Genomic DNA, 21869 nt, shown 5'->3' on the forward strand with positions numbered 1-21869 from the left:
GTTCACAAAGTTGAAGACAGCCTAGTACACTGAATTTATTGGGCTCAGCATTTTCCATTTTAAACTTCCAGTCAACAGTAACAATTAATCAGAATTTTATTAAACATTGAATATCATCTAAAAATATATATCATCTAAAATATATAGTCAAGCCTTCTAGAGAGCTTGACTATGTACAAAAAACATGCTTTTAGTCATTTGTTATATAAAATGACTTTAAAATATCTGAGGAAAATGTTGACTAGGAAAATTGTAAAATGAAGGTGATTTATATTTACATAGAAATTAGAGCAGTTCATTTCTCTCTAGGGGGAATGTAATCAATTTAGTAATTATTGCTAGTAAAGCTAATGTCCTTCAGAACTTTTTCCGTTGGATATTCAACTTGAACTCAACAGGTGGGATATAACTCAACTAGAAATGAAAGAACAAAGTGGAACTCTTGGTTATATATAGTTTCAACAATAACATATACGATGCCAGGATTTCCTGAGGATTAATGATCGACTGGAAGAGCTTGTGGTCCTAGGGCCATTAACTCCGTGTGGTCATTAATTCTGTCTGAAATATCTTACCAACAAGGACATTTGTAACAATTACTTCCCTTCTCTTAATACAATTTTTGGGCAGGACCTTTTAAACCTTTTCATTTTTTGAAGATGCACTTTTGCTACATACTGACTATGAAAAAATATCAGTGACTTTATGATAAGCATTTGAAGCAGATTCAGATTGTGATATTTCATGTGCCTATGTATTTTGGCATTGTTTTCTTTCCTTTAATTCCACAATGGCAAAGATGTATCTTCATGAATCAAATGGCTCCAAGTAATTTAAAGCCAAAGCATCTATTTAAATGGTTTTCTGTATAGTATGCACTGGCCAATGATGAAATTTATAAAAATCCAAGTTACAGAATGTAGAAAATTTATCTTCAGGGCTGTTTCCTATAGATTAAACTTCTGAGGAATTGCCACCGCTTTAAAAATTCATGTTATTCCTTTCAAGACTCAGGTCAAATTCATGGTAGGTTCTGGTACATTGCTTTATTTGGATTTTGTCAGGCATGATTTTGACCAAAAATATTTTTTCAGTTATTTAATAACAGAAAACAGTACCTAATTTCCTGTGACTCATTTCCATAATGCTCATGAAAGTACTAATGTTCTGCTATAAATTAAATTTCTTAATTCTCAGAGATAAGAAAATTATTTTTAGTCATTACTAATATAACAAAAGAATATTACAATTCTTTACAAAAGAGATGTTATTTAAATAATGCTGTAAATTTAAAGCACATGTCTGTGAACATACCAGTCATCATTAATAGAAAAATATAATATTAAAAAGTATATAATTATACTGGGTTATGCTATGTGTATTTAGAATGAATCTCAGTATGTTACTAGTAATGTTTATATTACACATGTGTAGATAACTAACTTCCATCTTTAACTGATGCATATTATTGAAACCAACAGAGAATATAATACATAAACCCCTAGCTGAGGGAAGATGCAAAAGTAACTGTAGAGATCATGCCAAATTAAGGTAGAATGAATCCCTCACTGGCTAAAATGAACACGATGTTATAAACAACTGATGCTGCATCTTATTGACAATAAAAGTGCCAACAGCATGCATGTTAGATTAGAGCTAACCTAATTGGAGGATGCAGGATGTTTGAAATGCAGTAATAGAAGCAGGCCCTAATCTCTGTCATGATACACAATGTCACCACTACTTGAAATTCCATTGGGCAATATTAATTCAAGCAGAGGTCTGAGCCACTAATAAATGAGGCAAATTGAGTCAATTACTAATTTCATGCTTTTATGATTTGGAGTTTAGCTAGATAATATCTGCAGTTTAATACACTGCCCTCTAGAGAGCTTGACTATGTGCAAAGAACATGCTTTTACAGATCTATTGGTTCTATTCCTTTTGTTTAAGTTCCACCCTGCTGAGACAATGGGGGATGGGCAGAGAAGGGGGGCTGTTAGGCCACAAGATTATTTTCCTTCTCAGCGCTATAGTCTATATGTGACTTCCCTTTGATTGAGATGCTCATCAGGGTTTATAGCTGAATTCATTGCCTTCTAGCAGTATTTACTTGGCCCTATTTCTCTTTTGGCAAAAATCACTAAAGATGAGGCAAAACCTACATATTAATGTATCACACTGGGATAGTGCAAGGGATGTTATGCCATAAAGATTTCATGCACTTAAAAAATTAGCTTGATCTTTTACTTTCTTAAAAAGTCAGTTTTACTTGGTGTTCAAATTGGTAATTCTAAATTCATCTCTTCTATACCCCACTCCTAAAATGATAAACCAGTTCTTACAGATTCTTTGTGACACCAAGTTAATATGTGCATAAATAGGTATCTCCCTGAGAATAGTTTAAGTTGAAGTTCCCCCACATATGTATTTAGTACACAAAAAAATTTCCCCATGGCCAACATCTAATGAATTAAAAGTGTGTTTATTAATATTTGCAAGTTTTAATTCTGTCACATAGTGAAAATGCAGAATCAAAAACATAGAATTACTAATCTCTAAAGATCATTTGTCAGAATATATGCTTTTATTTTTAAAAATTATACATATCTGACTTTAAAAATTCATGTATATAGGCTATACTTTATTTGTCTGAAAGGTAATTACAAGAAAAACTAAAATTTTATGAAATGTATTTATTGATATGATCATTATAGCATTGCTCATCTTAATTCCTGTTAGAAAAGCAGACTTTTGAAATAATCATATGAAGCGCTCATTTGTACCAAATCCAAAGGTACGGCTATTAAACCTGTTTTTTTTCCAGTTTCACCAAGGACCAAATAAAAATATAGTTTAAATCAACTCTTTCCATCTGTGGTTAACCTGATTAGGAAGAGGTCAGCAGGGGAATGGATGGTTGCCAAAAATCCTCTTTGGCCACGTCCCCACCACCAAAGTGAAGTAGTAAATTGAGAATTGAGTCAATTATGCGAATAAGTCAGACTAAAAAGCACTTTCCAAAGAACTCTATCAATAATTTACCTAAATTGTGTTGTGGGAGTTTGGGTCATGATCAAGGTCAGAAACCTAGAAAATAGTAGAATATTCTTGCTCTCTTTCTCCTTCTTCCTTCCCCTCTTTTCCTTCCCTCCTTCTCCCTACCTCCCTCCTTCCTTCCTTCCCTCTTTCCTCACTCCCTCCCTCTCCTCCTTCTTTCCCTCCATTTTTCCTCTTTTTCTTCCTTCTTTCTTTTCCTTTAAGTTATCTTGATAAGCATCTTTATTTTCTACTTCATTCTGCTGGTTTGGGCCTTCCAATACCCTGTTACTCCCAGTGGAATAATTTTCTTTGTTGCATTAGACCTGAGACATGCAAGCTTCTAATTCCTTGTTCTAACTGACAACAAAGCCTAAAACAACTTCCTCTCTGAGCTACAGTTTGTGCTCTGTGATCAAGAAGGGAATAGAGAGTGAAACTGAGCCTCACATACATTTGAACAGATTTAGTCTAGAAAATAAATGGTTATTTCCAGTCATGTCAGGATGCTACTCATTTAAAGACCCATTCCAATGAGAAGCTTTCCCCACTGCGTTGAGAAAATGAATGTATCTAGCTTAAAATATTATACCATAAGTCAGGATTCCTAGAAGAGGTATTAATGCTGTATTTTCCCATTTATTAGTTCCCTAAAGTCTTTATGAGTAACATGATAATTAAGCACTTACTGAAAACCAATACTTTTCCATTCTTACTTTCACTGACCACCAGAAAGAAAAGATACTTTAACAACAAAAAAGTCATTTAATGTGAAACTGCTAAAATACTAAGAAAATAAGTTGCATAGAGTGAATAACAAGTGGGTTTTGGGGGGAATCTATAGAAACTTGTCATCTTTTAAGCACTTTACATGAGATATTATGTTCATTTTACGGATTAGGAAACTGAGGCACAGAAACGTTATGTAAACTGATCAATGAAACAAAGTAGCTTTTGAATCTGTACAGGTTGAATCCACTCTTAGTCACTCTTTTATGATCTAGTAAATATAGTATGTGTTAGTCACTCAATTGTGTCTGTCTCTTTGCGACCCATGGACTGTATGTAGCCCGCCAGTCTCCTCTGTCCATGGGGTTCTCTGGGCAAGAACTCTGGAGTGGGTTGCCATTCCCTTCCCCAGGAGATCTTCCTGTCCCGGGAATTGAATCCAGGTCTCCTACATTGCAGGCAGATTCTTTACCTTCTGAGCTACCAGGGAAGCCCAGTAAATACAAACAACGTATAAACCAATTTCCCTTTCCCATTATTATTTTTATAAAATAGTGATTTTGTTTTAAAGTTGACCCATATTTTAAGAAACATTTGGGCTGAAATGTTTGCTATTAAAATGACACTTTAAAAAAATAACATTTGAAAAGAAAAACAGAAAAATTGTATTACCCCACTAAAACAAAACAATTTAAATTTTTAAATTATTCCTTGTTGGGACAATGTTTCCTCTTATGCACTCTGATTTTGTACCTTACCACCGTCCCAATATTTTAATAAGACTTGGCATTTGGTACTGAAACAGTGGTAGAAGCAAGATTGTGGAGAAAAATCTGGCAGGATATTTGGGACAAAGCATTTCAGGGAGTTATAACACTAGAGGAGATAACATTTTCTTACATAGTGTGTGTGTGTGTGTGTTTGTGGACATATACACATAGGCATGGGGCCATGCATGAACAAGGACAGACCTGTGTTTCTTTTACACCTAACAGATTTGTTATTCATCTTTCTTCCACCTGAATCCTATTATTAGCATTAAACCTGTGGATTTAAATCAATGAATGGTTTGAATGCGTACTTTTTTCTTTTGAGATCTAACAGATCTCGAAATGGTAACACTATTTTTTTCCTTCCCAACCCCAGTAATTTGTTTTACAAGACTTAATGTAAAAAAAATTTAGTTTTAATTTCCCTTCTCTCCCCCTACTTAGTTAAAAAATAAAATAAAATGTAAAAATGTAACAAGGAAGCTTGTTGCTGTTGTTCAGTTGCTAAGTTGTATCCAACTTAGGATACCTATTACCAACTCTATTGGATTCATCTTGAGTTAGTTTGGTCTTCACCTCTCTTAAAATTACCATTCTGAAAGTCTTAGTCAGAAGGTTTTCTTTCTTCAACATAATCAGTAGCTCTCTTGCCCATAGATTTCCAGTTAGGATATATGAGTGCAAGAATATGCTGTATGTGGAAAATCATTAATCATGGAAACACAGAACTTCTGAAATCACAGTTTTATCTATGTTTAAAATTTGTTATGAATGTAACAATTTAGGAAATCAGCATATTAAAATGAATAAATACTAACTCCACCCTTCACTGACAATTTTTAAAACATGATATTCAGCATATAACTCAATGCTATTAACATTGCCAAAGAACAGCAGTTGAAACTTATGGTTATTTAGTCCTATGGGAGATGATGGCTGCCAGTTAATTCAAACCATTGTGTAATATGCTGTATTGCAACATTCTAAATCATATAAGTAATTAATCTATATGCAATATCATCCCACAGTATGCATTGTTTTCTAGTTTTCACTTTCTGTGTGCAGTTTGAAGTCATCAATAGCAATTACAATGAAATGTAGCTCATATTTTTACAACCACCGTGAGCTATAGTCTCTGTATTTGTTCAAGGAAGCTGTATAAATCATGGTTCCACAATGTTGTTTTGTTTTATCATGGGATTTATTGTTTTGAGGATTTTGAAGAGATAATAAATTGGCAATCCAAGGTAAAGAAAGATAATTTTCTTTACCACAGAAAATATGAAGGCCAAATATTGGATTAACATACAATGCTTTTTGTGTATTAATATGCAGAGCATGAATATCCTGACATTTATTGATTGCAATAAGAAACCAAGTGAATAGATCGTTAGCAGGAGTAAAAAGGCTTTAACCATCAGTGAAAATAGAGTATGGTAGAGTTCAAAAAGCTCTGAATTTGTGTTTTTCATTCCAGTAAGGCTAATGACCCCAGCCTGGAGGACATATATCCTCAAAAGCAGGGTTATTTGAAAGCTTTTAATCAGATACTCACTCTGCTGCACGCATGGAAAATTTATCAATTTAAAGGGGTTGCCCCTTATAAATTTCCGTGACCAATCAGAACTTCCAGGTCTTCTATACCGACACTTATTTTTATTATGGGTGTGAAATTTATGCCACTGAGACCATAGACCTTCCTGCCCCAGGAAAAATTACTTAGTATCCAACAATGTAAGCAAAACACACTGTTAGAAATAGTTTCACCCTCCCATAGAATTATTCATTCTCCGGCAAAAGTAAGTCAGGTAAGGATCATATAGGCGAGAGAATGCAGGGAACCAGTGGTACGAATATATTTTCACTCTCAAGATCCTTATCTCCAAAACTCTTGCTATATCCTATCAACCATTCTATATCCACATATAAGCAAACACATGTATTTTTTAACCTTAAAAACTGTGAACTTGTGTAAAGCTTTTGTTGTCGCTGTTATTTAGTCACTAAGTCCTATTTGACTCTTTTGCGACCCCGAAGACTCTAGCCCGCCAGATTTCCCAGGCAAGAATATTGGAGTGAGTCATCATTTCCTTCTCCAAATTTAAAGTTCTGCGCTCTTAAATGACAGATTACACATCACCATTGCTAAGACACATCAGTGAAGAAGACATGACACCATTCTGGTAAAAATAGCAGTGGATTATTAAATATCACACATTCTGAGACACATGGAGAGAAAATACAATGTGCTTGGACCAAATTTTCATGAGAGAGAATAGTATGAAATCTTGGCAAAAGCATCAAATTTTTTTCTAAAAATATGGAGAAAAGTTTTTTTTCATACACAATGCTCAATATCCATGTTGCTGAATAAATCTTAAACTTTAGAAATAATATAGTGTACAGGTCTGGTGCTCAGTTTTTAAAGAGAACAATTTTCTGCTGTGATTATTCTAAAAAATAAGAACTCAAATCTTATTTTGGCTAGAAAAAAAATATTTTTTGAGAAAAATCAGAGTATTCCCTTGATTTCAAAACTTCTGGCTTATGATCTCCTGTTCATCATTTTCATTCTACCTCCTTCTAAAAATAGCTACTATTATATTTTTAATGTTAAGTACTATTATTTTTAAATAATACAATTAGATGAAATTAACAATGTAAACTCTTCAAAACTCTGTCTTAAAAATGAAGGAATAAAAATTGTGAAAAGACAAGACAATTATTTGCCCCGTCGTGTCCAACTCTGCTGCCAGGCTCCTCTGTCCATGGAATTCTCCAGGCGAGTATTGGAGTGGGTTGCATTTCCTTCTCCAAAATATTGTGAAATTAAAGGTTATCTTCAAGGAAAAAAATCACATATAAATAATTTTTTTTAAGACAACTCTGTCTTAAAAATGAAAGAATAAAGATTGTGAAATTCAAATTCAAGGAAATGAACCTAAAAGTCATATACAAAATAAACTTTTATTTATTCTAGTTAACAGCCTGAAAATGTCTTCACTCACATTAGCTCTTTCTTTTTTAACATTATTTTGAAACAGTGCTTGACTTCTTTCAACTGAAGTTTAGTTTGGTTAATGACCTCTTTAAAAAAAATTGCAAATCTTTCTCTTGATTCTAGTTAAAAGGCTTCAGTCATTTATACCTCAGCGTGAATTGGTTTAATTAGCAAGTTCCCATCCTAATTGCTCTGTTTAAACAGGAAGAGAAAAGAGAGGTAAGTTATATGCCACAGTTTGATGAGTAGGGCTTCTGAGACTTCTCAGGGCCCCAAAGTAAGGGGAAAACTTTAAATAAAAAAAAAGCTGATAAATGCACTTCAAATACAATCTATGTATATCTTGAAATGTTAACACTGGGCAAACCTGTAGAAGAAAAGAAAAAAAATATATTTTCTTGCTGTTCTGTACACCCACCAACTATCAGAGACTGCAACTTAGACTTGTTCCATTTGAGTATAATTTATGTATGTTGATGATCAAATAATTTTGTGTTCTGGCCTGGGAACCTAATTATTTCTAATGTTGTTTCTATGGAAAAGCACATTTGGAGTTCCCAAACAAAACTTTAAATATGAATGCATTGTGTCATTTGGAAATTGCTTTTACTGATCATCCTTTTCTTTCATAATTGTGACTGACTCTAAAATGATTGTAAAGAGGATAATAACAATGCAATAATGAAAAACTGTCATAACTTTCCCTGAAACTCTGATGTGAAGCCTAGTTAGTAACTAAATCAAAATAGCCAGTAAGAAATTGTTTAATATATCTTTTAGCAAATCCTTATCAAAGGTGCCTTATATTTTAGGCACTGTGCAAGGCTGTGTAAGATACAACACTAAGAAATAGGTAATTCGGGGCCTACCCTTAGAGATATACTCTTACGAAATTGTATCCTCAGTTTTCCCAGAGAAACTCATGTCAATAGTTTGCCCTCATGCTCCAACAAGCCACAGAAATGGGCGAGTAATTTCTATATTTCATCAATACCTAAGTAAAGTGTTACAGTGAGCAGTATAATAAAATCACACATGAGTCCACTCAACCTTATGCTAATCAATGACTCTCATTTAAAAAAAAAAAAAAAAAAAACTTGAAAATGTTACTGGCAAATCTATCCCAGATGTTAATATTGGTAAAGCTTTAATTAAATCAGAATTAGTAATACTCTGAGCATAAGCTCGAAGTTTACTTTTACACTAGATATAAATAATTTGAGCCAAATTAGTAATCAAAATGATTGTTTACAGTCTTTGAAGGAGGTCCCATAAGATACATTTGGCCATGTTCTGAATTTCCGTGTGCATTTGAAAACAATTTGCTATCAGTCATTGTTAATTCAGATTGACAGTAGATTTTTGTTGAGTATTTTCACATTAAACTTTGACGGATCACGAAAGAGATTTTAACAGTCTAGACCTCCCCAATTTTATTTTACTAATCTTGCATAGCCATTCTCTCTTTGTGGTGTCTTGGCCTGATGTTACTGCATGGTTGAAATAACCCCACCAACAGCTTCAACCATCATTATCATCAGATACACAGTCTAATACTGGAGTACCAAATGTGCCTGCCCACTATGACAGATCTTCTCATTGCTTTTTTTTGTTCTTAAGATTGCCTTTTTAAACCAGCTTTGTGTGTGTGCTCAGTCACTCAGCCATGCTCAAGTCTTTGTGACCCTATGAACTACGGTCAACCAGGGATCTGCCAGGAAAGAACACAGGAGTGGGTTGCCATTTCCTCCTCCAGAGGCTCTTCTCCATCCAGGGATCAAACCTGTGTCTCCTGCATCTCCTTGCATTGGCAAGTGGTTCTTTATCACTGACCCACCTAGGAAGCCCCTTAAAGTAGCTTTAGGATCATGAAAATATTAAGGTGAAAGTAAAGAAATTTCCCATATATTCCCTGCCACACACATGCATAGCCTTCCCCATTTTTAGTCTTTTTGTGAATAAGTCAATTAGATGAGTAAAAATAAATATGAAGATAAAATATGTGTGTACAACTTGTTTAGTTTTACACTAAAACTTCTCTAGTTTTACATCCAGCCGCCTCATCTCTGACACCCTCTTCTCCTTCTGCCCTCAATCTTTAAACTAAAACTTGTTTAGTTTTATATCCAACCATCTCATCCTCTGACACCCTCTTCTCCTTCTGCCCTCAATCTTTCCTAGCATCAGGGATTTTTCCAATGAGTCAGCTGTTCCCATCAGATAACCAAAATACTGGAGCTTCAGCATCAGTCCTTCCAAAGAGTATTCAGGGTTGATTTCCCTTAAGATATCTACATATCTGAGGTTATTGATATTTCTCCCAGCAATCTTAATTCCAGCTTGTGCCATTCTGCTTATTTAGACATAAATACTTATGCATTTCTAAATTTCATAATTACATCTACTCATGTGTTTGGAGAAATTTTTGTTTAGTAGTATAAAATTTTTCTAATTAATACAGTTTTTAAGTATACATGAAAAACATATTTTTCATATCTATCTTTTACTTTAAAACTGTGAATACTTTTAATATACGTGAATGTATATGTTGAGGGACCACAAACATTTGATGTGACAGTAAAGTCAATAATTTTATACTTCATTATAAATTTTTATTTCTTTTATTCTTGTCTTTTCCTGCTAAAAGGATTTTGCTTCTTGAATATGGTGTGCCCCTCTGCAGTTTCTCATTATCCAAGAATTCAGTTCAGTTCAGTTCAGTCACTCAGTCGTGTCCAACTCTTTGCGACCCCATGAATCACAGCACGCCAGGCCTCCCTGTCCATCACCAACTCCTGGAACTTACTCCAAGAATTAGTCAGGGCTTATTCACATTTTGGTGCAGGGTTTCAAGAGGGGGCATAGAAGAATGTAAGGCCTGTTGAATCCTGGGCTTAGAAGGGGATCTACGTCACTTCCATAACATTCATTGATCAAAGCAATCATGGAGGTCTAACGATCTTTAATGTGTTTACTAATTGAGAACATGCTCACTCTATATATCCCTAAATCTAAGGGTTAAGGGTTTTCTACTATCTTAGAGCACATGAAGACAGTTCCAATGATCTTCCAAGATTAGAGAAATGTTTTCTGATAACACATAATTATAATAGAACAAGTGAAAATTTATGATTTGGGCTTTTGATGTCTCAGTGCTGTATAATCTATCATTGGTAGGAGTTATTGGTTAATTTTTGCTGCCTAACTATTGATAACTAAATTTAATGGCTCAAAAAATAAGTTTATTTTGTTCGTGACTCCATAGATCAGTAATTTGAAACAACCTCAACTGGTGGTTTTTCTGATCTTGGCAGGGCTAACTCACGCACTGCCGGCCGCTGCATTGTAGGCTGAGAAGTGGCCTAAAATGGATGCACATGCACTGTTCATCAAGGAGGCTAATCAGGGCTTATGTATACTTCAGGTTTCTAAGAGGGAGCACAAAATAATGTAAGGCATCTTGAGTCCTAAGATCAGAATGGTTTCAGCATCATTTCTCTGACAGCGCACAATGCTGTTGGTCAAAGCAAGTTACAGGACCAGCTCAGATGCAAGGAGTAAAGAGTTTCCATCTTATTATGGAAGATTCTACAAGGAATTGTGGTCAGCTTTATAGTCTGGCACAGAAATATGTATTATTCTGGCCTATGTATTAGGGAGTTTGAGAGCTGCTTGTTTTGAGAAGACAAGTTGATTAATACTTGTATTCATGTATTGTAAATAATGAAGGTAAGGACATAGGGGAAGAAAGGACAGAAAGAAGGAAGGAAGGAAAGAAGGGAAGGGGGGAGGGAAAGAAAGGAAAAAGGAGGAGGAGAAGGAAGAAGTGGGGGAGGAAGGAAGGGAAAGAAAAGAAGAGACTGAATGATTCAGCTTGATTCTATAAAACATTAACCCGGAGAGCAAGAGATACTGATGACACTTTTCAAGAAATCTCTACTGACAATGTGAAGACAAAGGCCATCGTCTCAGATAATATTAACAACAATGCTTAAATATGTATAGTACTTTATAGAATTTTACAAGAAACTTCCAAATCCTATTCAATCCTCACATGACAAAAGTAATACACATGTAATTCTCACGATAATCAGTGGGACAAAGAGTGTTACACACAATTTATAGGTATAGGCTCATACATACTGTGCAGAGTAGTTTTTTTTTTTTTTTTTTTAACATAGTGGCATTTACTTTTCAAGAAAAAGTAATACAGCTAATCAAGTATAAAAACTCTTCACATCTTGGTACTCTCAAGGGAATTCACAACTAGCATATGACTGATGATTAATGAAGCCAAAATGTTGCCAGTTTTCTGGAAGTACTGAATCGAATGCACCTTCTCACACACACCGTAGAACGATTTGCCAAGTACACTGAGGGTGTAAGTCTGATGGTACGGAACATTTTTATTCGTTTAATAAAACAGTTTTTAAAGAAACCTAATAAACATCTATTTATTGAAGCGGTCCCAGCAAGACTTCAACTTGTGTGTATTTCATTAGCTTTTAGCTCAAATTAATATTTATATTCAAAAATCAATAAAACCGTAGTAAAGTTAATACTGGCCTTCCTCCAAATGAGTCCCAATCCACCAGGTTTTCTGTGTTTAGGCTTATTGCTTAGAGTCATGATGTTGCATCTAGGGTATATTTTAAGTCGTCTGCTGGTGGGAGGGAGAAGATTTTTTGCTGTAAAACAGGTAATGATCCCAAATGCCCATTTATTTGTTGTGAAATGTACTATTGTTTTCTCCACGCAGACCTGGGATCAGCACCGTCACCTGCAGCCTAGGCAGCTCTCCATCTGAACTGTCTGAGTTGTTCTTATTTAGTCTCTTTAGTCGTGTCCGATTCTTTGCAACCCACGGACTGTAACCTGCCAGTTTCCTCTGTCCATGGATTTCTCTAGGCAGGAATAGTGGAGTGGGTTGCCATTTCCTTCTCCAGAGGATCTTCCAGACACAGGAATCAAATCCACATCTCCTGCATCTCCTGCATAGGCGGGGGGATTCTTTATCATTGAGCCACCTGGGAAGCCCAAGCTATGTGAGTAGCAGGTGTATTCCACATTATCACAAATAAAGGCCATAATCCTCTTGTAGATAACTGAGGGTACTCTAAGATTCTTATCCCAAAAAATGGTGCCCTTTAACTTAAAGCAAAAAATGTCCAATGTGCCCACTGTTATTGACGTGTCCTTTTTAGCCTGTGTCTTTACAACTCAGCAGACCCAATGTTCTTATTGAATGAGCCCTTGTTAAAAAAAACATTAGGTCATTTAGAAATGTCACTCTTGTTTTACCCCCTGGAGAAACTGCGCTCTAGTACTTGGTATTCCCTCTAGTAATAATTATAGGAATTCCAGTTCTTGACTAAAAACAGAAAAGACCCACATTTGAGCAAGAAATGTTGTCAAGATTGATAACATACACGAGAAGCCCCTAGGATTTGTATAAAATACATTTTTCAAGAGTTGTGTGCTTTCTGCCAGGGTTAAGGCTCCTAATGTAGGATTTACACCACAGTCTTGAGCTGCAGCATTTTAAGTACGTGTTTCCAATTCACTATGGAAACATATTTATCTGGGTGTTCTCTATTTCATGTATTTACTTTTTGACTTGGTAAACTTGATGATACAGATACACTTCATGGCTTTTGTGTCCTCCACTGCAACTAACAAAATACATGATACATAGTAGGTGCTCAACATAAACTTCCTGGTGAAGTTCTGGCAATTTATACTCTATAACCCCCAACATTTCCAAACATATTGTATTCCTGCTCTATGCTATACTTCTACCTGGGATGAGATGGCCTAATTAATGTCCACTTAGAGAGAGAGAGAGAAATCAATGCTTGATTGTAACTAAAACTATTACCCCAGACCTTTAAGAACTCTCCCATTAGAAAGAGAGCACAGAGGAAGGGTGATTTCTCAGGTGGACCATGGTCAGATGGAGATGACTCTCTCAAAGTCAGTGGGAGTGGATGACTCCCCTCCATATACACTGCATATGCATGATTCAAATGTGTTCCTGGAGGCCACTGAAGGTCTTTTCATCCTAAGAATTTATTAAAACATTAAATATTAAATGTCAAGGACCTACCAAAAACACACCTACCTCCAGAATTTTCCTTTGTCAGCTTACCCGTTTTGAACAGCTTTTCCCCTATTTCTCGACTTAGTCAAGGTCGTGCCTCTCCAGTTCAGTTTCATGTAAGCTAAGTCTTTGCTGGTAATTTCAGGCCATAAACTTCATCTTCTGAACACTTTCATTATTTATGTTTGCAAACAATCATTGGAAATATATTTATGTGTAGCTGATATTTTGGGGCTACTTTTTCCTTAGGTGTGACCTCTTCAAATACCTGAAAACTCTTGAACCAGATGTTTGGGAAAAGGGAGGGATAAATAGTCTGTGCGCAAAGGAATTTTAGGAGAGCTTAAATATTCTATATTCATTAGAATTATAGAGAATACACGTCATGGTAATGAAAGTGGATCATAGAGAATACTTATCATGATACATTTGTCAAATAAATAGAATGCTCAACACCAAGAGTAAACCCTAATATAAGCTATGGACTTGGGATGAAAAATAAATAAACCCTTTTTAAAGAAGGGTTCATGTTTAATATGCACACATCTTGTATGTTTTTATACGCACAGTTCCTAAACCAGAACTTTGAAAATAGCAGGCAATTGATAAACATTTGTTAATGATAATACTGATCTTTTGGGGAAAGGTATCTTCAATGTACGGAAGCAGAATGGGAGATCAAAACAACATATACAAAATAATATGAAAATAAAGTAAAAAAATAACTTTCATATCTAAAGTGCTTTTTAGTTTAAACAAACATTTCCAGACTCTCTCACATTTGTTAAAACATTAGCAATATCTGAATAATAAATTGCTTTTAAAACAGAGGTTGTTCTAACTCAACATGATATGCCATGGGTGTTAATACATCCATGTTAGCATCACATGTTTAAAATGAAAACCTAAGTTTGATAAGTTTACTCAACAGGCAGTGTTTGTGTGCTTGTTAACTTTCTAGAAATACACACAAAGTCTAAAACAGAGAATGTTGACTTTACCTAAAACAAAGAAACAACCAACAATGCAGCCCCACTTCTTTTTCCTCCAAAAATTATGTTCCATAAGTGAAATCTGATACTGCTTTGAGCAAAAGTAGGGCAAGAACTGAGCTATTACTTTAGAACAGACTCATTTTCAAGAAGAAATCCAAATTGGAATGTCGGCTAATGCCAGTAGTAACAGAGTTTTGGCTACAAAACAATCAGTTTACGGACTTATTAACAGTTCATAAAATGTATGGCATTCTTCTGGTTCTTGTCACTGGTGAACATATGCTCTGAATTTGCAACAGGCTGAAGCACCATCCCGTAAATATTAAAAATAGTTGTGAGCATCACAATGGAAATATCTCAAACCACAGTAGAAACATGAGTCTTATTCAAAGAGGTGCGGACCTTTTCAGATATGACCAATGATGGATTACACTGCCAACACACGTTGGGGGCGGGGTGTTGGAAGGGGACTTTTGAATGGGGATTTTCCAAGTTTTCTAAAGAACAAAAATTATAACTTCTCCATCTCATAGGGATATGTTAAATACCATCCTGTTCCAAATATGTGATTGTTCTAGACCAGAATTCTAAACTGGCTAGAGTTCCAAGATTCTTCATATGTGGACAAAGTTGTTCTCTTAAAAGAAAACTCAAGTAATAATGTCACTATGAACATCTTTCTAATCCTAAATGAGCTAACAGTTTTAGAACTATAAAGTTGCTTTTGTCTTTTTACACCCAAAATATCTGTTCTAATATTTTGTAGCACACACGTGGTTGACCATCTTTCTGTTTAGAGCGTGAGCTACTCAGTAGGGAATCCTGTCTTCTTCTCTGTGTCCTATACTTACCTTAGTGATCCTCACAAGGCATCTAACACAATGTGCTCAGTCATGTGAGACTCTTTGCAACCCCATGGACTGTAGCCCTCCAGGTTCCTCTGTCCATGGAATTTTCCAAGCAAGAATACTGGAGTGGGTAGCCATTTCCTTCTCCAGGGGATCTTCCACATCCAGGAATCAAACCCAGGTCTCCTGCATTGCAGGAGAATTTTTTACCACTGAGTCTCTAGGGAAGCATCTAACATCATGTCTAGTTCCAAACTGAACATCAGTGCGTACTGCTTAAACAAATGAAAGCATTTTCAAATCTACTATATCATTAGAGAGAGTATGGTAAATATATTTGTAGAAATAGACATCCTATTTTACTAATTATTGTGCATGAGTATATCTATTAACATGAATTTTACCTTTCAACAACTCTAAAGTATGGTTCTTAAATTTCTTAATGTTGAAGTTAATGTTTTATTTGTCCTTAGATTACCACTTTCAAGCTCTTAGAAAGACCATTATATTCCATGTTGGGACTTAAGAAATTAATTCTAAATTGTTAATGTAATTATTATTTACATTAATTCACACATCATATAAAATGTTTCTTTGCCTCAATATTTTCTTAAAACTTCACATCCTCAAAATATAAATCCTAGTGGCTCTCTTATTAAATATATAAATTATATCAATAATGCATTGTTGTTGTTATTGTTCTGTTGCTCAATAATACCTGACTCTTTGGGGCCCCGTGAACTACAGCATGCCAGGCTTCACTCTCTCCTGGAGTTTGCTGAAACTCGTGTCCATTGAGTCATGATGCCATCCAACCATCTCATCCTCTGTTGTCCCCTTCTCCTCTTACCCTCAATCTTTCCCAGCATCAGGGTCTTTTCCAATGAGTTGGTTCTCTGTGTAAAGTGGCCAAGGTATTGGAGCTTCAACTTCAACATTGGTCCTTCCAATGAATATCCAAGGTTGATATATTATTCATATTAAAATGATTGTTATTTGAAATTCTAAAATTCTGGTCTATACTAAAGTATCTCAGAGCAGTCAAAAGTCCAATTAATACTAGAAAAATACTAGAATTTTAAGACAGTGATGATTCTTCCTGGAACATAGTAATAACATTTTTATTTACTAAGAAGACCTCACAGACAAATATAAGGATTCATTTCAGCTTTGAAGTTTCTAGTTTTGTCTAAACACTGGCAAAGGATTTCAATTTGTGTTTTAGTTTTCAATGATATCTTTTTGTCTCAGACTCTTAAGTCCAGGCTGCAGATAATTATTAATTTAGTTGCGGTTTATGTTACCTTTTTATGTTTTTCTTTTTGATCTGGCACACCCTGGAAAGCCAGAGGAAGAGTACAATAATATTTACTTAGTACAGGTCCAGGACACATATGAAAGGAGGAGGGAAATACCTGCTCAAACATTCATGTATAATGACAAGATCAAAGCATTTTGACAATAGGCCATGTGTCCAGTCATACACTGTAATTAAAGTATAAAAATAAAACCTCGTATGAATCTTTTATTTGTATAACCACAAGGAAAAACAAAAGGAAAAACAAGCTATCATTTTGAGTATATTGACTATGTTATTCTCTACTTTTTATCTTCTTCAGAGTGTCTAATATTTTTATCAACAAATCTGTGACTATGGTAGATGCTTCATAAATGTTCTTTGCTCTGTAGCATCTTTATAGCTCCTTATCTTGCTTGGAAGTAATAACCTCCATAAAATAAGAAGTAGCACATCACTTTTAGAGTTCCAGAAGCACATCAATCCCATGATAACTCACTGTATCTACTGCTGGAGAAAAGATAGAACCAAGAGATGTTCATATTCAGGAGTAATTCAGAAGGGTAATATAATGAGAAATTTCTTTCAGGGGAAAACTGTAATGATGTCGTATAACTCATAGTGCTGTGAGGATAAATAAGACAATATTTGTCAAACAGTTAGGAAAAAAGTACATTGTACATACTAAATGTTCAACAAAAGGAACAATTATAATCACCATCAGTCATTGTTCCTTTTCAAGCTACCTCTCTACCCAGTTAGACTGAATACAGGGCAGGCTTTCTGGAGGTGGAGATTCTTTAATCAGATCTAGCGGAGCTTGCCTGGAAAATACATCTTTTCTCAGCCTAGAATTTATCCAGTTGGCTGGTCCACTAGCCACTCATTGTGAACTTGGCCACCTCAGAATACACAGCCAAACCTAAAGATGTGGTCTTAATTAAGGCTCACTTTAATTGTGTTTCTGTTGATAAACCAGTATTTTAAAAAGCTTTGAAAATTTTAAACTCTTATCCATGTCAAAGATACTTAACTTTGAGATATTTATAATAAGTTCTTCTGTAATGAACTCTGGGCATTTTGAAAATGCGCATCAGTAACAGTTATTTTGTTGTCATCCTAAGTGTTTTAGAAACCTCAGGATTTAATGGCTATTGGCATTAATAAAATCTTCCTGGCTCTTTCAGTTGGCTTCTCAAATATAGGAACAAACTTTGTGGTTTGTAATTCTGCCAATGGTATAAAAAAAGAGGAAAAAGATATAAAGAAAATCCATAGGCAACAATACTTTCAGCTTTTATTTCTTTGTTCCTTGCTGGGAACTGGTGGAGTAATAGTTTAGAATTGACAGTAGAAGGAGACATTGTAATTGAAGTTACACCTTAGAGACTAGGAACCCCTGTTAGGTCAGTTACTTGCTAGGAGCAACACGGCATCCATGGTGTTTCTAACTTATCTAGAGAGAATCTAAACCAAATGTCTGAATTCAGTTGAAAGCTGTTTATCATCAAGGTTCTCATTCATGCTTTTGGGGCCAGACTGATTATTGAGAGAATTATGGCAGAGCCAGAAGAAAGCGCCATTTATAGGTTTTTGCCTTCAGTAAAAATTTTTGGTACTGATATTTGTTTCTTCAGATATTTTGCAAATGCTTATCTCAAGTGATATGATAGTGATGACATCAACTTTTCTTTTTATAGACTTCATTTCTCTCAGCAGCCACACCAGCCTTCTCCCCATGCAATTCCTATCTTGTACATTTCAGAGGCAACATTCCCCCTATGTCTTTTCCGTAGACCTTTCCCACTGACGACAACTTCTTCCCACCACTCAGATGTTGTCACACCTCTATCCATTCAAATAATACCATCGCTAGGAAGGGTTTCCTGATTCTCATGGCCGGGTGCCCTTCTTTGGTGCTTGATGCTGCATTTTAAGTATCTGATGTCATAGTACCCTTCCAAACTCTTCAGGAGCTTCTTGAAGGCACAGCCCATGTCTTTGTTACATTTGGAGTGACAACACCAAACATAGTTTCTAGAACAGATTAAACACTCCCCATTATCTTAAATGGGCTTCCCAGGTGGCTCAGTGGTGGAGAATCCACCTGCCAATGCAGGAAACATGGGTTCAATCCCTGGGCCAGGAAGATCCCCTGGGGAAGGAAATGGCAACCCACTCCAGTATCTTTGCCTGTAAAATCCCATGGATAGAGGAGCCTGGCTGTCTAAAGTCTATGGGGTCACAAAAGAGTCAGATGCAACTTAGCGACTAAACAGCACCAAGTATTCTAAATGACAGTAGTGTATTATTTGCGTGGCATATAATTTCTTACATTTATTATTCAATGTATTTTATGAGTAAAATAGGCATATGCTGAAAAGGCAGGTGTTATTCAGTACAAGACAAACTAATATCATTTCCAGTCCAAAAAGAACTTTATATTTTGATAATGTTGATGAGCAGGTGGAAAGGAAAAGAGTTTTGTTGAAAATATCGGTATGCATATATATGTGCTTTGTGAGAACTAATAAAAGTACACTTTATAGAGTAAAGGAGACTAAATAAGAATGACATAAAAAACAGCAGAAGGCTTAAAGGAGTCAAGCCTAGTAATGAATGTATTTTGAGGATGATGTTGTTGATTTTATCAGTATAGCAGATTATTTATAGTTTAGGAAACTTGACCAAAAATGTGAATTTGGTTTTTGTAGCTGTCCTATCCTCGGATTTTTAAGAAGATTAGTCCACACACAAAAAAAAGACAGCCATTTTCTTCTAATTGGGACATTGTTGGCACCAGAATTTGACACTCTCCACAATGATTCTGTTTGTCAAAGAATTAATTGGTTTTCTCAATTTTTATTTTTTAATAAATTTATTAGAGGACTTAGAGAACTTGAGTTAGTGATAACCTTTGTTGATTAAAAAAAATACACTATATTGGGAATTCCCCAGTGATCCAGTGGTTAGGACTCTGTGCGTTCGCTGCTCAGGGTCCAGGCTGGGCACTGAGATTCCACGGGCCACATGGAGTGTCCAATTAAAAAAAAAACAAAATGCACACCTGAGAGTTGTGAGTTGTTTTATTTGGGTCAAAATGAGAACTTTGGCCCAAGAGACAGTATTTCAGAGAGCTCTCAGAAACTGCTCCAAAGAGCCAGAGAGGAAAGTCAGTATATACGTGATTTCAGTGAAGGGGTACATGCAGTCAAACACAAATTTTGGCAGAAGCTTGCTGTTAGTTGGGCTTCCCCAGTGACTCAGATGGTAAAGAAGCTACCTACAATGCAGGAGATCTGGATTCAGTCCCTGGGTTGGGAAGATCCCATGGAGAAGGGAATGGCTACCCACTCCAGTAGTCTTGCCTGGAGAATCCCACTGACAGAGGAGCCTGGCGGGCTACAGTCTACGGGGTTGCAAAGAAGTCAGACACGACTGAGCAACTCACTGCTACTAGTCGTGAGAAGCCGATGTCACTGTTAATGATTTCAGTGCTTTTCTAGATATAAGGAGACGCAAGAATTGGGCTCATAAAATCTGAAAATATCTATCTAAACCCCATTCTGCCAGGTTTTCCCAGAACACAGAATGCCTCACACCTGATCTCCATCCTGAACATTATTCGGGATGAGTTGAAGGTCAGCAGCTGCAGTAGCTAATGACTTAATCCTTGTAGAGGCAGACGGCAAGTGCCAATTTTATGTTGGCACCTTCTACTATACTGTATGTAAGAAAAGAGGAATAGTTTCAATTGGTCTGTAAAATATATTTGCTTGCAAACCTTTCTCAGGTTCTATAAACTATCAGTTAATCTTTACCAGACAAATGAAGACATTTACTCGCCAGTAACACTGATGTGAACAGTTTAAGCAGGTTGTTAGCAGCTACCACTAAAGATTAGCCAAGAACATTGCTAGGCATCGATGTTATAGTAATTAACAAAACAGACAAAATCAGGCCCATGATCTCTAAGTATATAAACTGTAGGAAAGCCTATTCTGGAAAATAATGACAACAGAACAACACAAACTATAGAAATTTCCCCATGGTTTTAGAGAAGTGTTTGTTGCACCTCAGGCAATATATCTTGTCCCAGTTTCAAAAGATGGGCGTTGATAGTTGGGTTCAGCAGTGGTAAGGGCGTGCATCAGTTTAAGAGGAAAAAGATCACCAAAAATAACTACTGCCCACCCTAAAGACTGTAAACCAAGAAGGTTAATTTAACATAATCATTCTGGCCCTCCTTTAAATATTGCTAGGAAGCTCCTTTTAGATGCAAATATAGTGTGAGACTGCTATGAGAATTAAAGTATGATTATAAAAGAATTAGTTCAGATGTTTTCTGTTTTTGATGAAAATAACTTACCGGAAACTATGGTTCATAGGAAAGTGATCTCTAGAAGAGTTCAGGTGTCCCATGGAGAGTCTACTATTAATGGGGACAATCTCCTGTCCTGACTCTTATGCTGCTTAAGATTTACTATACTTTAAGATAAAAAACCATTATCCAAACAGGACTATGTATGGAATTAATAAGGATATAGAATTCTAAGTTAGACAAATGTATATAAACATATATATATATATAAAAAAATATATATATACTGGCCAAATGTTGGTGATGGAAATTTAATAATAAAGTGTAGGGACTTTTTGGGTGGTCTAGTAATTAAGACTTTGATTTCCAATGCAGGGGGTAAGGGTTCCGATCCCTGGTTGGAGAGCTCTAAGATCCCACATGCTTCATGACCAAAATATCAGAACATAAACAACGGAACCAACATAATAACAAATTCAATAAAGACTTTAAAAATAGTTCACATTAAAAAAAAAATCTTTGAAAAAATAATAGTATTAATACAGTGGGGGGAGAGGTCTGAGAGAGATGTATAATTTAAAAATCTCCCTGAATAGTTCTGATGTGTACCCAAGTTTGAAGAAAACTAAAAGAAAAATAAGGAAAATAGGAGAGATGCTATAGCAACCTAAAGCTTTTAAAGTTATATTAGAAAAATACTTGTGAAAGTGACAAGAGGAAACCTGGAAGAAGGACATGCAGTGTGACAGAGGAGAAAAAGACTACAGAT

Source organism: Cervus canadensis, chromosome 27 (genome assembly GCF_019320065.1).
Source record: "Cervus canadensis isolate Bull #8, Minnesota chromosome 27, ASM1932006v1, whole genome shotgun sequence".
Lineage (NCBI taxonomy): Eukaryota > Metazoa > Chordata > Mammalia > Artiodactyla > Cervidae > Cervus > Cervus canadensis.